Source organism: Pavona decussata, unplaced genomic scaffold, assembly GCF_977016875.1.
Source record: "Pavona decussata unplaced genomic scaffold, jaPavDecu1.1 SCAFFOLD_330, whole genome shotgun sequence".
Classification (NCBI taxonomy): domain Eukaryota; kingdom Metazoa; phylum Cnidaria; class Anthozoa; order Scleractinia; family Agariciidae; genus Pavona; species Pavona decussata.
Window position 1 is genome coordinate 1,481,910 of NW_028145718.1, and position 18,220 is coordinate 1,500,129.

General features: G+C 40.6%; 2 pseudogenes across 1 annotated transcript; both read left to right on the forward strand.

Annotated features, from left to right (window-relative positions):
- Positions 1-4,932: 4,932 nt before the first annotated feature.
- Positions 4,933-11,842, forward strand: LOC146453518 (uncharacterized; annotated as a pseudogene).
- Positions 11,843-15,763: 3,921 nt separating this feature from the next.
- LOC146453519 (uncharacterized) lies at positions 15,764-17,975 on the forward strand (annotated as a pseudogene). Its single transcript, XR_014859488.1, has 4 exons — positions 15,764-15,943; positions 16,080-16,133; positions 16,313-16,386; positions 17,198-17,975. The product of XR_014859488.1 is annotated as an uncharacterized LOC146453519 (transcript).
- Positions 17,976-18,220: the final 245 nt, after the last annotated feature.

Here is an 18,220-nt window from a genome sequence, read left to right on the forward strand (position 1 = left end):
TGACATCGTTTAGCAATTATCGAAAACTACAATAAATGAAGTATTTAAAATGTCTAGGATTTATAGAAAGCCAACTATGAATTTTCAAAGTTGAAGAGTCAGTGAAATCGAAATTTTGTGCGTGACGGCGCAAACCGCAACCGCATGACTGAAGTTCGAGCCAATGTTGTGAACAGAAATTTGATTTTTCAAAGGTCCGGTTACAAGTTGAGGGCACTTGCATATTTTCACAAGGGCTGAACTTGCAGAAAACTCGCTTGCATTTTTCGAGGAAAAAAACGTTTCAATTTACATCGCTTAGCAATTATCAAACATTTCAATAAATAAAGTTTTCAAAAAGTATAAAACTACCGTTCTAGGATTCATGGAAATCGAATTATGAATTTTCAAAGTTCAAGATGTAAGCAATCAAATTATGCGCGTGACGGTGAAAAGTGAAAACACGACCGGATATGCTTAGTTGAAATCAATTTCGTGAATAGAAATGTTTCTTGCGCATTGCCATTCTTAATTTCTCTGAATGGGACACGTACACTTCCTTACCTTTATTTTCGTGCAAGAATCATGATTTTTCGACAATCCTAGCCAGAGAGATGATTTTTGAAAGATCCTGTTGCAAGGCGAGATCTCATCGGCGCGAATTAAGAAACAAACAAACAGTGCTTCACGCGCAACTTTATAACCTAATGGATATTCCATCAGTGCGTTAAATAAGCTTTGTATAAAACATATTTCTCTTTATTTTTATACGATTAATATGTAGAGAGATATGATTTTTCAAAGATTCGGTTACGAGTTGGTAGTCAGCGTAGAAAAAGCGGTGAGGAAATGTACCAAAAAGTGTGATGCAGGTGCAAAGTTATTGTTTTTCTTACTAAATCTAATGGTTTTTGAGGTTCTCGTTGCATCTTAATTCGCTAATCGGTCTGTGTTTTGAGTGACGGGAGGGTAGTTTTTTCAAACAATTTGCTAGCTCCCCCCCCCGCCCCCTCCCCAACCAGGTGTCTTAGGCTTGCTGCGCGGGCCTGATCTGTTGCCAGAATTCATCTTAGGACACGAAGTTCAACTGTCGTGTCATCTCTCAAATTACATCGTTTTGTGGAAACAGAACAGCCTGTAAGCAAACTATGAAAATGCTTTTGGCTTAGCAGATAGGATGATCATTATGGAGGTGGTTCTTCTACTGAATGCTGAATGCGGCAATGCTTGTCACAAGAGTAAAGTCTAAGCAACAACCGTGGACGATAATCCTGCTGGTATACGTTGGATCAATTGTTGATCTGATCGGCTTAACAAATACAAATGATAAAAGAAGCAGAGACCGATACAACGTAGAATTACGTTTTAAAGGTTACTATATTTCGGCTGGCCAAACCAGCCTTCTTGAGGTACAATGTTTGACCTACGATGAACATTTCACTTTAGCTATAGTTATAAGGCGCATGCGTAGCACTTCCTTTATTTTCAGGAAACAGAAGGCAAATAAAAAACAAAAACCTGAAATAAAAAGAAAACATAATCTGAAACAACATATTAAGGTACTAACTTTCAAGGAAAAAGGAGGAGTAACATTTCCTTCCTTTAGCACTAACACTTATGCGAGGCAGACAGTTTAACTATACAGTAAACTAATGACATATGACCAAAGTAAGGAAGTATTCTGAATCAATTGGAAGTTTTTTCCAGATTTCTTCTTAAGACACGAATTTAGGAGGCTAGCTCATCTTTTAAATTACATCGTTTTGTGGCAAGACAACAGCCGGGAAAACACAAATCATTATGAAAATGCTTTTGGCTTGGCAGATAGGAGGATATGGAGGTGGCTCTTCACTATTTTAAAGAAGAATGCTGCAATGCTTGCCCCTAAGCTTGACCCAATCGTTACTGAATTTTGTTCCATAGATATTCGATTGTGCGATAAATGAACTTTATAAAGTTGATTTTCTTATTTTCATATGACTACAGTGGAACCTCGATTTAACGAAGTCGCTGGGGACCGGCCAAATTTGTTCGTTAAATCGAGGGTTCGTTATATCGAAAACTTCGATATAACGAACTTGACGGGAAACGACCAAAATGTTCGTTATATCGACGTCATAGTTAATGATTGATTTGTAACACAGGTGACTTCTGTCACGCAATTCAATGCAATTTTCGTCACCCAGAAGTGCCGCAGAACTAATAAGAGACAAAGAAGTTAGAGCAGAAGTTAATTGATGTGCCAATGTCTATGACATATAATAAGCCGTTGCCTGAAAGGTTGCCGTCTCTTTACCATAAGGATTAAAGGATTTGTTGACTGTTGATCTGTTCAGCGTTTATCTTCTGACGCGTGTTGACATTGTAATTCGTTATATCGAGGTAGATTTTACGTTTGGGCTTCCGGATTATGTTCGTTATATCGAAGAATTCGTTATATCGAGGTTCGTTATATCGAAGTTCTATTCCATACATTTTACTGTAACTTTGGCCGGGACCTAGAATATCGCTCGTTGTATCGAGGACTTCGTTAAATAGAGGTTCGTTAAATCGAGGTTCCACTGTAGTTAGTCGCGAGATATGATTTTTTAAAAATTCGGTTACAAGTTGAGGGCACTTGCATATTTTCACAAGAGCTGAACTTGCAGAAAACTCGCTTGCATTTTTCGAGGTAAAGAAACGTTTCAATTCACATCGCCTAGCCATTATCGAAAATTTCAATAAATAAAGTTTTCAAAAAGTATAAAACTACCTTTCTAGGATTCACGGAAATTGAATTATGAATTTTCAAAGTTCAAAACGTATGCAATCTCACCTAATGGATATGCCTATAGAATACGTTCGAGATCAGGATTTATGCCATTTTGACAAGGAAGTAAAGCGCGGAAGTATTAAACGGGGAACGTAATGAATAATGTGTTTCCTTCAGAGCGTCACAAGCGTCAAAAAGGTTTATTTTACAGGGTTCATCCACAAATAGAACGTGAAATTAAAACATTGAAAAGGAAGAGTAACATTTCCTTCCTTTAGCACTAACACATATGCGTAAACTCAAAGCAAGACAGATTAACTATACAATAAACTAATGACATATAACCAACGTAAGGAAGTAGTCTGAATCCATTGGAAGTTGTTTCCAGATTTCTTCTTAAGAAACGAATTTGGGAGGCTAGCTCATCTTTTCAATAGGTGGTTTTCACCTCACACATCGTAACGCAAGTGAAAAAATAAAATTTTCAACCATTCCATAGATAAAGTCAAGAAATTGATATGTTGTAGAAGAGTGATACATAAACAACGTGTGAAAGCCACAGGGCTGTGCGATATCTCGTAATCGAGTTATTCGAGAAAATGTACCACGGAAAATTACAGAGTATAGTATGGGACGCCATGTTGGTGCCCCGTCTGATGGGCACCAACATGGCGGCCGGAAACCAGCAAAAACATCTGGAGTTTACCTTGGCTATTTCAAAGCCTTTCCTCTCTCTGCTGAACTTTCACACATTGACATTAACGCTTCTATTACATGTTAGCTGATCAGACCTAAAAAAGACACGAGGCGAATCGATGTTTTCATGTACGTGACATGTTTAGAGCAGCAATGCTTCTGTCACGCACTGCGCAAAAATCTAAAATTCAAACTGCTCTATTTTCAAAACAAAGGATGCTATCCTGCTGAAAACAAGCAAGCCGATGGAAATTTAGATTTTCTTATATGCGATGAAGATAAAAACCCAAAATTGTGTTTAGTTATGAATTTCAGTTTTTTTGACGTCATGTGAAAACCAAGAATTACATCGTTTTGTGGCAAGGCAACAGCCGGGAAAACACTAATAATTATGAAAATGCTTTCGGCTTGGCAGATAAGAGGATATGGAGGTGGTTCATCACTATTTTAAAGAAGAATGCTGCAATGCTTGCCCCTAGGCATGACCCAGAAGAAGCTCTTCCTTCAGCTGTAATTCGAGATACGTAATCAAAAAATACTTTTGCAATAACGCACTATTGCTAAAAATAGATTTTGTCACTGAGATCCCCCGCATAGACTCAGACAAACATTTCGGTCTTCCATAGGCAAAATGTATGTGCTAGGGCAGTAATAGAGGAAACGAAAACTCTTGCATTTTCGAGAAACGTTACTATTGACATCGTTTAGCAATTATCGAAAACTGCAAATAAATGAAGTATTTAAAGTGTGTAAAATTACCGTCTTAAGATTTAAAGAAAGCCAACTATGAATTTTCAAAGTTGAAGATGTATGAAAATCGAATTTATGCGCGTGACGACGCCAAGTCTAAACACAACCGGATGACTTATTTCACAGAATAGCACAATTCTTAACCTTTCCTTTTTACGAGAATCATGATTTTAGGACAACCCTAGCAAGAGATATTATTTTTTGAAGATTTCGCCTGCGAGATCTCATGTTGCGCGACGGTACACAACAAATGAATATTGCTTCACGCCGATACACGTGCATTCGAATTTACGACGAGAAAACAATCGTTACTGAGTTTTCGTCCATGGATAATTGATTAGTGGGATAAATAAACTTTATGAAGATGATTGTCTATTTTTCATATGACTGGTGAGTCGAGAGATATAATTTTTTAAAGACTTGGTTACAAGTTGAGGGCACTTGCATATTTTCACAGGAGCTGAACTTGCAGAAAACTCGCTTGCCTTTTTCGAGGTAAAAAACGTTTCAATTCACATCGCTTAGCATACTTTTCGAAAATTTCAATAAATAAAGTTTTAAAAGGGTATAAAACTACCGTTCTAGGATTTATGGAAATCGAATTAAGAATTTTCAAACTTTAAAATGTATGCAATCTCACCTAATGGATATGGCTATGGAATACGTTCGAGATCCGGATTTATGCCATTTTGATAAGGAAGTAAAGCGCGGAAGCACTAAACGGGGAACGTAATGCAAGATCGACCAGTTGAATAATGTGTTTCCTTCAGAGGGTCACAAGCGTCAAAAAGGTTCGTTTTACAGGGTTCGTCCACAAATAGAACGTGAAATTAAAACAATTTTCAACAATTGTCGTTAGCAAAAATGCACAATCACACTTTTGTGGTCGAATTTCTGGCTTTTTGTGGATCTCTGTTCGATATATTCACTGTTCACTTAACTTCTGTCAAAAATGAACCATACCAGAATTTTCTCTCCAAAAGCCTAATACCTGCAATACCTAATACCTAATACCTAAAACCTCTTAAGAAGGTTTTTAATTGCATTGTTGGGACTTTTAACATATGTCATGTTCAGTTTGTATATTTATTTCACTGATTTATAATGTCGCCAATTAGGAGGGTCTCAATGGGGTTAACCGTTAGCCGTAAAACGGCCAAAAATTTAGCCGTTAGGCGTAAAAATGAAAAAATTTAATCGTTAGCCGTTATAAAATGTTAACCGTAAAAAATCTAACCACAAAAGTGAAATTCTCGAGATCTTTTGTTGAGTCTGATGTGTTATTCGTTTATGTGTTCTGATAGCGAGAAAAGCCGATCGACATCTGTAAAAGTCTTAAATGCAGCTGGTCGAAATGGTTCATAGATCTGAATGAACAAATGTCTAATCTGGTATTAATCCACACGTTGAGAAACTCAACAGATTCTGATGTCCGCAAACTGCTAAGAAAAATGCTCACCTTGGAATGCGTACGAATTAAAGATAGGTTGGCAGTGGAACCAATAGTGCGACTTACGAGGCCTGAGGTGATAGAAGTGTTCAGTAAGGTGTCGCTTGTGGTACACACACTGGTTCTGGAAAAGTATAGATTTTGGACCTCTTATCAACAAGGGGTTTGTTGCCAGCCTGCTGCTATCTGCCCGGGACCACTTGGTAGTGTTTTGGCCCTTGATTACGACTTTAACACCTCTTGCTCTCGACTGCTCAAGATAAGGCTTCGCCAACCAGCTGATGTAGCAGAGCTGCAGAGTGGGATGAAAGATTAGAGAAATTTATGTTTCTGCAGAGGTGTAGCCTATATAGCAGAGCACGGTAATGCGTGCATAAGATTTGAAGACCTCGATGGAAAGGTTAGGCTAAACCCTAACTCTCTACGCTCACGTGCTGATTTGGAGAGAACACCAAGTGACTGTCAATCTGTCAATTGATGGAACCGTCCCTACTTTACGAAAGCGTCTTTCTCAGCACTTGTTGAAGCTAGAAGCCAGGGTGACGAAGAACATGTTGCAAACTAATGTACCGCTTTCGAAGCCTGCAGCTGTATGTGTGGCCAGCGACGACTTGTTACTGTGTGCTGACGATGGTCACCGAGTTGTTTATCAGATTCAGCTGGAACGGAATGGGGTTACAATAAACGGAAAGTTACGGAAATTAATAGGCTATCCAGAGGGTGTTCATCACTTGATGTCGATTGCAATGTCTGATTCTTTGATTAGTTGTTTACTTCGCTGCGGCAAAAAGTCCCCATTGTAACGGTGGCCTGTACTGTATTGACATGGAATCCAGTGAGGTAACAAATGGCTTGAAAATATGACTGACAACTGCAGAGAGATCAAGAAAGTAGCAACATTCAAGGGCACACTAGTTTTCACAGATGTTGGGGGTCGTCAAGTAAAGTGGTACAATCCATCGACCAAGAAAATCTAAACTCTAGCCGGAGATAGGCGCGAAAGAGCGCAAGTTGTGACTGAAAAAACCTGCAGCTTCGTTCAAGTGCACGGCATTTGCAGTGTTTCAGATACACATTTCACAACGGATGCTGCTGCAGGGAAAATCAAGCTTATTGTTCCCGCGGCTCCCAAATCCAAATCTCGTACCTCGGGTAACATTTTGATGACTTTTTAATGACTACAAGCATTTTTACACCAGCTGTAAAAAACCGTAGTGCATTTCTCCAAAAAAACCATGCCATGTGCTCTCATCCGGGTACAAAAAACAAAAAAACGAAATGTCTTAAGATGTAAACAATCAAAATAAAGTCTGACGATTTTATTGCGGTAACATCCTCCCCCCGTGTTCGATCGAGTTAAATGGGCGAACACTCTTCTAGCAAGGCTAGTTTCACAACAGGACGCTTCATCAAACCAAACTTGGTCTTCACTTCAGCTGATCTCACGACATTGTCATGGCCAGGGAAAACTCTCACAATTTTGCCAAGAGGTCAGAAGCCTCTCGGGATTCCATAATCTACCACAAGCACCAAATCACCAATCGCAACATTCGCCATAGGTTGAAACCACTTCTTGCGAACAGCTAAACCAGGCAGGTACTCTTGCAACCAACGATTCCAGACGTGGGTGGTGATAACTTGTGCCTGGCGCCAACGCTTCTGACACGATATCTCTTTGTCAGCAAAAATACCAGGTGGTAGATTAGGAGATGCTCTACCAATGATGAAATGATTCGGAGTTAACGCTTCAAGATCGTCCACATCAGAGATCTCTTCAGTCAAAGGACGACTGTTGACTAGCCACTCAACTTCAGTAATGGCGGTCACTAATACTTCATCCGTGAGGACAGCATCAAGGGCTTTCTTACAAGACCTCACCAAACGCTCCCATACTCCTCCCATATGGTGTGCGGCGGGTGGATTGAATACCCACTGAATATCTTCTTGACTCAGTGTACTTGCAATTCGATCTTGATTCCACTCACAAAGGCTTTCTTTTAACTCGCGGTTGGCTCCCACGAAGTTTGTTCCATTGTCAGAGTCGATGACAGTTGGTTTACCTCGTCTTGCTATAAACTGTCGAAGACACATGATGAAGGAGTCAGTAGACAAAGAGTGCGCAACTTCCAAACGCACACCTCTAGTCACGAGACAAGTAAAGAGGCAACCATATCTCTTTTCTTGCTTCCTGAGATGCTTCACTTTCAGTGGACCAAAGAAATCTACTCCAACTTTCCAGAATGCCGGTGCAACTTGTAGACGATCAGAGGGAAGGCAAGCCATCAATGGTGCTTCTGGTTTTGCTCTTCGCCTTCTGCAATAAGGACACTGATATAAAATTTTTCGTACTGTTGCACGGCAGCGCAGAATCCAGTACTGTTGTCTTAATTCGTTTCGAACATGTTCAACGCCTTCATGTTTAAGCTTCTCATGGCAGTTTATGAGGATAAGACGGCTCAGCTCATGCTCAGGTGACAACACCAAAGGGTGGCGGCCAGAATATGGTATATTGGCTCTCTCAATCCGACCACCAACACGAACCATTCCTTCTTCGTCCAAGAAGGATGAAAGAGAAACCAATTTGCTCTTGCTTGAAATAGTTAGAATTTTCTTGAGAGTGGTAACTTCTTGGGGAAAGGACTGTGCTTGAGCCTTGCGGATCCAGAATTTCCGAGCTTGCTCCAACTCTTCAACTGACAACAGACCAATTCGACGTTCAGCCACTGCGCGTTGCGGTTGTAAATAAACCGAAAACTGAAGGCAGTTACTCTGAGGAGTCGCGTCAAGGATGAGTACTTATCCAAAGAAATGAATTTGCGCCTTGAATCTTGCACTGCATCAGTCCAATTTACTGCCATTTCTTGGGTTTGCTGGTCATTCATAGGTTGGTTGGAGGCTTCAAGTTTTGAATTCCCCTTGGGCCACTTCTCTTCAGAGAGATACAGGAAGGCAGGACCATTTAGTCACCTGCTCTCTGACCCGATCGACCTAACTGGAAGTCCCCTGCTACCATCATCTGCAGGGTTTAATGGACCAGGACAGTGGTTCCATTGACTGGGTTCTCACCAATTCGATTAGCGATAAATGCGGGGTGGCGCTTTGACTCTCCACGAATCCACTGAAATACAGTGCTACTGTCAGTCCAAAGGTATTTAGAATCAATGTTGTAATCATGTTCCTTGATTACTACAGTAGATAACCTCGCACTCAATACTGCGGCCTGCAGTTCAAGCTTAGGAATGCTCAATGGCGTCTTGGGTGCCACTCGCGTCTTAGCTGTAACAAAGGCACATCTCACAGCTCCACTGGCATAGCTGAATCTAAAGTAAGCTACTGAGCAGAACGCCAGTTCACTGGCATCTCCAAACACATGTAGCTCAATAAAAGATGGATTGTTTACGACATGACGATAAAACCGGGGAACAAAGAATTCTGAAAGCCCCTCCAGTTCCTCCTGCCATTTGGACCACTCTATGAGGAATTCTGGTGGTGGTGCATCATCCCAGCCAATACCAAACTGCCCCAATTGTTGAAGAAGGATTTTTGCTCCCACCAGGAATGGAGCCAGGAACCCAGTTGGATCGAACAATGATGCTATCAGACTCAGAATTTTGCCAAGTCCCTTTTAACCACCTTGTAGGCAAAACAGTCAGAGTTAGTGTCCGAAATGACACCAAGAGCACGTTCCACATGCATGACAATTTCTTCTTCAACCACCTTTCGGAGGGAGCTCTCCCTGATACTGGTATACGCTCGATCACTTCCTTTTCATTTGAGATCCATTTGGTCAAGTTAAATCCTGCAAGCTTCAGCATTGCAACCAGTTGCTGTTGCAGCTCCAGAGCTTCGCTGCTCGATTCCACGGACTTGAAGAAGTCATCCATGTAGAAGTTTCGCTTTACTGCAAGGGCAGCAGTTGGAAACTGCAGTTTATTTTCTTCCGCACTTCTAAGAAGCGCATAGTTAGAACAGGTTGGTGCACACTTGGCTCCAAAGATGTGACGCTGGTATTGATAGACTTCTGCTTCAGATCCAGGTGATTGACTCCACAGAAAACGAAGGGCAACTTGATCCTCTGGCGGGACAGCAACTTGATTAAACATCGCTTCGATGTCTCCAGAAATTGTAGTCCGATCCTTTCGAAATCGCATGAAAATTCCTACAAGATTGTTCATCAAGTCTGGACCACTCAGAAGACTTGAAATTTAGCAGCAGCATCACATACTCGTCTAACCTTTCCAGGTTTACTGGGATTTAGAACAGGGTGATGAGGCAGGTACCATTTGTGCTTCACGGGTGCATTTGCTTCTTCCTTAGTCAGCTTCTTGATGTACCCTTTCTCTAAGTCTGAGCTGATGGTTTTCTCATAGGCAGCTGCTAACTCAGGATCACGTTGGAGTCTCCTTTCCAGAACATTAAGACGATGGACTGCCACAATGCGGTTGTCAGGGAGTCTGATGTTCTGATCTTTCCAAATCAACGGAACCTCATATCGACCATCCACCTTTCCGGTTTTCTCATTCAGAAACTTCATGACATTTGCATCCTCAACTGAATGTTGGGTATCATAGTCATAGCGGCAACCAAAGTTCTCAGTCCGCCACCAAGATTTCACTGTTTCATGGAGCTCGTCATCCGCCGTCACAACATGAACCTTACAAACTGACTCACTGTCTTGAATATAACCAGGTAGGCGGCCAGTAATAGCCCACCCAAGTTCAGTACGAATTCCAACTGGTGACCCTTTCGGTCCACTTCGGGTTTCCAGTGACACAATAAGCTCTGGGACATCACTGCCTAGAAGTAGAGTGACCTGTGTACTAGCAACTTAATTCAACTCTAAGTCCAACAGGTGTGGCCATTTCTCCTGTAAGTCCCTGAGTTCCACCTTTCTTTCAGGTACATTCAGGCAATCAACTACCAGGACTCCATTCACATCAAATCGATTACCAAGGTCGTTCAATGGACTGACTTGTAAACTTACACGCCTTGTCAACAGGTCTGATGTTTTATGAATTCCATTTAACAGCACGCTTTCTAACGGACCATCCAAACCAAGGTTACGGGCAACATCTGCCAACACCAAACTGCACGTGCTTCCAGTGTCTAACATTGCATACGTGTTGAAGTATCCCTTTGGACCATACAGTGTTACAGGTACCACTTGTAACAAAACTGAATCTCTGTTTCTATGAGATGCGCTGGAATGTTCGTTGGATGAAGTTGCTGTTACGGAATCACTGCTTCCCAAGGGATTGACGCTCCTTATAGAGTGCAATAATGCATTGTGAGGTCGTGTACAATTCCATTGACACCACACTGCTTCCACTTAGGACAGTCGTTGAGCCAATGCCCAGATTGAAGGCAACGAAAACACAACTTATGTTTCTGAACTTCACTGAGGCGTTCCTCAACACTCAACGCTTTGAATTTGGAACAATCAGACAAGTTATGTCGCAGTCCATCTCTGGACTGCGACATAACTCTCCAGATCTCGGGAGTCCGGGACGAAAATTTTCTAATATGAACACGGTATCCCGGTTACCGGGATGAAGTCGATAACCAAACATTCGCGTCTTAGAACAGATATATTTGATTATTACGGCTCATTTCTGAGATGTTCTAGTTCAAAATAATTCGTTTTCGTAGTAGAGATAAAGATATAATACTTTTGAGGTTTGTAGAACCGATAAAAATGAAAAATTCTTGCCAGGCTTGTTCGGTAAATGTCACGCTCGATTGACCGCGTCACCACTCTTCATCTCGGTAACCGGGATGAAATTTCCCATATGAACGGACTGCAAAATTCATCCCGCTTACCGAGCCATCCCGGTAACCGGGATCATATGAAGAGGCCCTAAAAGGAAGGAAGAGACCATGAAAGATTGGCTGGAGAACTACCGTCCTGTGCGTCAGAGAACCGTGAGGAGCGAGACTACTAAAGATAAGACAGGAGCTCTTCCTCTTCATCCGGCAGTGTATTCAAATTCAAATCCTAATTCCACTGCAAGGGTCTTCTTTCCAGCTGACCAAGTTGACCAAACGCCCACTGCCTCCGCTGAGATGCGCTCTGTTGTTTCCGATGTGTCCGTGTTGAGTTTCGAAGAGATGCCACTGTTCCACAGCTAACCCGCTCGTCAACTGCAGATTTCAACCACGTGGAGGAGTACGAGATCGATTCGGATGACAGTGACAATGATGTCGATATTGAGTAAGAAGGACTGGTTTTTGGTAAGCCAATAATGACAAGATCTTGAAGACAAGTCAAGGTCTGGACAAGGTTTGATGTTTAGACGTACGCAAAATGGTGAGCCAGGCCATACAAACCTGTTAATTAAAGCTTTGTGATTCATATAGTGATTGTTGCTATTTACAAAAAAAGACACAATTAAATCTGCTTGTGCCATAGGTTACATGTACATGGATCTGTCGTTCCTTGTTTATTTTCCTTTAAGTAATTTAAAACTCTATCTTATTTTCGTATTAGTTATATTTTACTTCTGCAAGTAAAAGCACAAAAGTTATATAGTTCACTGAGAATGTACACACACACACACCCCCACATACCTTTTCACTCACGGCTCAAACTAGTCCAAAGACTTTCAGTATGTTTTACAAAAATGGAAATTAATATTTTACTTCCTAAAACAATAGCAATTGGTTCTTAACAACTCCTGTTAACCGAATTGAAAAAAAATTTTAACCATTAGCTGTAAAAAAGCCAAAATATTAACCGTTAACCGTAAAAGCCACTACCCCATTGAGACCCTCAATTTGCGCTTCAGTGCTAAAAAAAAAAAAAAAAAACGTTTAAAAAGTATCACTTTCTCAATTGTTGTTTTTGTTGCCTTGAGTATGTACATGTTTAGTAATCAAGCATTTTTGCCTTTTCACAATTTTGCAACTTCAAAGTTTACCGCCGAGGGTCAAATATTTGCATTTTTTTACGGACTTTGTAAAGCTCTCGCGAGGTGTCAGTAAAACAGTGACTCGGGGTCGGGGTCTCTTTTTTTATCATTATTTTTTACCTTTTTAAAGTTTTTTTCTTTTTTGTGTCTTTTATTTTTATTATTTTTTTAATTCAAATGCCAATTTCTCCCGATTTGCATCAGCAGTGCATCATTGCTAATCTTCGCATATAAAGGAAATGAAATGCATTGGAGCCTCATCACCGCAAACGACCGCGTCACATTTCAGTCAAGACAGTCCAATATAGAAACTGTACAAATTTCTTTTCTAGTTCACCGCTGATTTGGGTAATGCAGAAAGCGACAAGCAGAAAAGTTGATGCCTGAAACAATGTTTTTTTTTGACAGTTTAATGCGGGTACATAAAGAGCTAACGAACTTGTCAAAGGTAACGCGGGCTTTTGGATAAGGCATTGGATGTCGTCGCCGTTTGGTTTATACGTCCATAAGTTAGACGAGAATTAAGATATCTACTAGGGTCAAATAAGGATTAACGCCTATAAAAATAAGTTAAGTCTCAAAACCTTAGGATAGGTCATCGGTGACAACACTCGATGCAGTTCTATTCTGGCGGACATTGATTCCGTGAATTGACTACCTTTTACTCTTCCAAGAAAAGAAACGACGCAAAACATTCAAGGTACGAGTATATTTCCTTGAACTAACAAATTCGTGAACTAGAATGTGCATGAAGTCACCATGAACACCCCCGCCGCCTTCCATGGTCGCGTTCGTTTGTTGAAACTCCCGTCCTTCCAACGTGTTGTAGAGGTTGATGTTTGATCACGTGTCCATTTTAGCGAGAAAACGATTGAAAGCCCTTCCCATGATGCCGAGTGTATAATTCACATTTGGTCTGTTATGGTTGCCGAAATGTAGCAAAATTCAATAAAATATATTTTTATTCAATAAAATATATTACCGTTCAATAAAATATATTTTCATTTGATAAGATTTATTTTGGTTCCATGAAATATATTTTCATTCGATAAAAAGAGATATTCATTCGATAAACTCACGTGGTAACCATAAGCCTGGTTTCATAGGTTAAACATGGCGACGGATGAAGTTGCCTAGATTGACTCCACGTGGGATGATATGAGTACCCAAGTAGATGTACTCCCTACAGTGGAACCCCGCTCTACGGACACGCGCTTAATACGAACACCCAGATATCACGGACAGTTTTGTTTGTCCCGACGAAAAGCCAATTTTATTTCTCTCAAATTAACTCGCTTAATACGGACACCTGTTAAATCGGACAGCGGACACTAGTAGTGAGGGGCACACCACAGTTTCCGGATTTTTGCGGTGGTTTCTCGTTAATACGCGGTGGCATACATTATCGCCGATGGTGGTGGAGGTGGAGGTGGTGGAGCTGTTGGTGGTAAAGGAGGTGAAAATAGAAATGAGGGGGAAAGGAGCGAAGATACAAATGAGGAAGGGGGGGAGGGGTAACAAAAACGAGGGGGAGAAAAATAGAAATGAGGAGGAGGGAAATAAAAATGAGGGAGAAACGAGCGAAAATAAAAATGAGAATGAGGAGGACGTAAGGTCAGCAAAAATAGAAATATTAAGCTCCGCATGGTTATTATAAATTTATGAGGCAAACTCGGCGATTCGGATAAAGAGTTGAGAGTTACCTTAATTCCTTCAAAATCTCTGGTAGTAAAACAATTTTATTATTTTTATTTTCTATTTAAAGGCAATAAAGTTCTTTTCAGGTTTCTCGAGAAATGTGTCTTGTTTAATAGCAAGTATTTAATTAGTCGCGTGTTTTAATTGACTATTTCTATGAACTTAAGCTGTCTATTGTTTATGATTAGTTAATTGGCTTTTTCCGCGGAGTTTTTATGCAAATTTAGGTTTTGGTTTCGTGGTCACTCTGCTTCTTGCATAATTAGTAGCTAACGGAGCGTGAAGAGAGGTTACTCAAGAGCTTAAGTCTCTGATCTGAAAGCCAAAAGCCCATTGACCCTTGTTAACGTAAGTAAAGGTGGACAGTCATCAACATCAAACATAACCGACTTTAATGTGTTATATACATATTGTAAAATCTCTGTGTGCAGGTTATTCTTATTCCGGGCACTGTAATAAACAAAGACAACAAAAGACTGTATTAACTCTTTAATCCTCAACAAAGCTTAACCTGAAACGAAACTTTTTAAGTCATTAGGCGCGAAAGGTGCTTAGTTAATTTAGGCGAGAAACACACACGACAAATATTTTTCATTATTTCCGAGTTTTCGGGAAAAGTCAGGTTATATAGAGTGTCAGAAAAGGCCAAACATAGGCCAGAAAGACCATAACCAGGCCTGAAAGGCCAAAACCACGCCAAAAGGGACAAAAGGAGACAAACGGGCCATTCGTAGTTATGTGTCTTTATTTTTCTCAGACACACGCGTGGGTGTCGCGTGATTTGTGTTTTGTTTTTTCTAAAGAGACTTCAGAATGCAGATTCTTTTACTTAGAAATTGTAGATCCTGGAGCTTGCGAGTGGCCAAAGGGCTTTCGCCTTCTTTGGAGCAAAAGTCTACAATAATTTATCGAAGTATTTCAAAGACACGGAAAGTCTTAGCGTTTTGAAAAAGAGACTTTTTAAAGAATCTTTTCAATTAATATATTTTTTATCGTAATTTTTTTCTCTATTTTGTTATCTAAATGTAAATAGTTTTCGTAATTATTATTTTTATTTTCACGTATGGCGGAAGGGCCTCCAAAGAGGAGCTATACAATAAAGTATTTATGTATGTACTATATGATGTCATATATCCAAAAATAACTTCAGAAAACCTGTCAAACCGGTGATACCGACCATGACTGCCATAAGTTAAAAATAGAGCATGACATCACTGATAAACCTGTCAAACCAGTTCATAACCTGTTGGTAAGACTAAGATAAAATATGACGTCATCCCATAATCAGCGAGCAAGACAATAGGCGGTGACGTCATCGGCGATAATGTATGCCACCGCGTATTAACGAGAAACCACCGCAAAAATCCGGAAACCGTGGTGCGCCCCTCACTACTGACACTTGTCTGTGTCCCGAGTGACAAACCCTCATACATCGTACACTGACATCATACATACGGACACTGATTATCTACACACTGGCTGTTTTCATTGTCACAATTAATTGTAGACATTGCACCCCGTTCAAATAATAGGCACTTTACGCAACGACGACGGGAGACTGTCACCACGGCGTTCGCGCCAAAATTAGGTCATGCGCATGCGTAATCGTGAACGCCTTCATGCGTGAAGGCCGTCGTGCTCCCGTCCACGACTTCAGTTCGCCTGTTTTCACGTCGACTAGTGAACGTTGATCGACTGGTGCTTTAAAAGGTGAGTATATAGGTCGAAGTATGTTATTTTCGATTAATTTAACACTCCATCGACATTTCTTTTCATCTTTTTGTAAGCTGATGGATTTGCAGCCTATTTTGACCGGGTTGAGCTATATTTTTCATTTTGTTTACAGTACTCAGAAAGCACGCGGGCGGACTCTTCGAAGATTCTCCGAAGGTCTTCAAACGTAAGTTAAACGATTTTAAACCCATGAAACGTTCGTATTTCTTCCTATAATTAAGCTTAGTGAAGGTGAAAGCTGTTGTATATTCGGTGTTTGTTTTATAAGGCTACACGTTTAATGCTTTCTTGCAATTGTTTGGAAGCTAAACTTGATCAACCTTGCGATTTAAATTATCTCCATAGATGAATACTGCAGCAGCAGCAGCTGAACCAGAAGTACAGCTGGTAGCAGCCACAAATTCAACGAAGAAGAAAAGGTGAGCCTTATTTCATCTTGTCACAACTAGTGTAACTGTAAATGTACTGATAAACATTGCGTTTTACACCAGCATCGTGTATCTATTTTCAGTAGATTATTCAGATTATTTGATTTACATATACATCCAGTGTGTTTTGTGCCAAACACACATAAACCCTGTTTATACGAGCAGGTTCGCGGCTAAAATAATACGTGGCTTATTTATCCACGGACTATTTTCTCTCTTATAAACGGCCCTATAGTTTGATTGCATCCCGGCTTATTCAGTATGTGTAATCAGGTGGTGAAACGTAATTTGTGAGAAACGTAAATTTTGAGCATAAAGCAAGAACAAGTTGGTCTTAACAGTACGCATAGTAGGGAGTGTTCATTATTTACGGGGAGGGGGGCTGGCAAATGGGAAAGCGTAACGTTGAAAACTTTTTAGACCCCCCTCAACGATGAAGGAAAACTTTTTTCGCCTCCCCCATCATGAAAGTAAAAAATTTTCTGAACCCCCCCCCCCCAAGAAGATGATCTTTCACTCTGTGAGAGTAAACTTCACTTCCCCCCCCCCCTCCCATTTGCCAGCCCCCGCCCCCCATAAATGATGAACACTCCCTTAGGGGATTTGCTGAATAGGTGTGAAGAAGAAAATTGCTTGTATATATGGTGATTAAAAATTATAGTGAGAGCACCCCACCTCCTCTCCCTCCCAGGGCTCATAACTGTGATTTTAGCCAGTATAAGGGTATATGGACAACGCTCTCCAATGCTGAGGTTTATAAAAACTAAATACCTTCCAATTCACTGTTTTACTTTTCATTCAGGGCATCGCCTATGACTTGGACGCCCGAAAAGGACGAAGCCCTGTGTAAGCAAATCATTCTAATGGAACCGTTTAGATTTCGACCAAGGACAAAAGAGAGTGGAAACGCATGGTCGCAAGTTGCTGATGACTTAAAACAGATCAAGTCTCTTAACATGAACGTTGACCAGCGAGCTGTTTGAGAGCGTTACAAGATACTTAAGTCCCACTTCCTTCAAAAGATGAGAGAGGAGGAAAATGGTTCCGGTATAGCGCCTCCCGAGCTGACCCCAGTTGAAGCAGCATTGGAGGAGATCATCGAGAAAGAAAAGGAGTTTGAGAAGAAGCACACCACTGAAGACTCGGATAAAAAGGAAAAGGTTGAGAAAGACAGGAAAACAGCCGAAGAGATGCGCCAGGAATCTCTAGAAACTTTCGCAGAAACCAAAAAGAGAAAGGCTTCAAATGGCGAAGAAGAGGAAACAGAAGGAGCGAAGTTTAAAAAAAGCCGGCGTTCAGTTACAGATACGCTTGCGTATCTCAAAGATAAATCAGATCAAGAGTTGGTAGTAAAGAAGAAGGAGTTGGAAATGCAGAAACAAATGCAAGAAGAACAACTAAATGAGCAAAGAAACATGAGGCAACAACAGGCCGGCATGATAGAGGCTTTCAGCAGTATGCAACAGTCCATGCAGAGGCAACTGCAATAGCAAACGGAGCTGCAACAACAGCAGCAACAACAAAACAACCAGTTTATGATGATGATGATGCAGATGATGCAAAACATGAAAAACAGTTAGAAAATTGATTTAACTGGTTTTTTACTGACTGACAATGTTTTCGTCAGTTATATGTTGTGTTAGAGCAAGGCAGTTGTTTCTCTATAGGTTTTATAAATTTGAGAAAAGTTTTGCAATTATACTTAGTTGAAAGTTGGTGGACACCCTTTCCTTTTATCAACGTCATTTGTAACACAAAAGCAAAAGTTCAATGTTTCTTTAATAGTTGTTTCCTCTCTTTATTATAACATTTTTAGCAATAAATG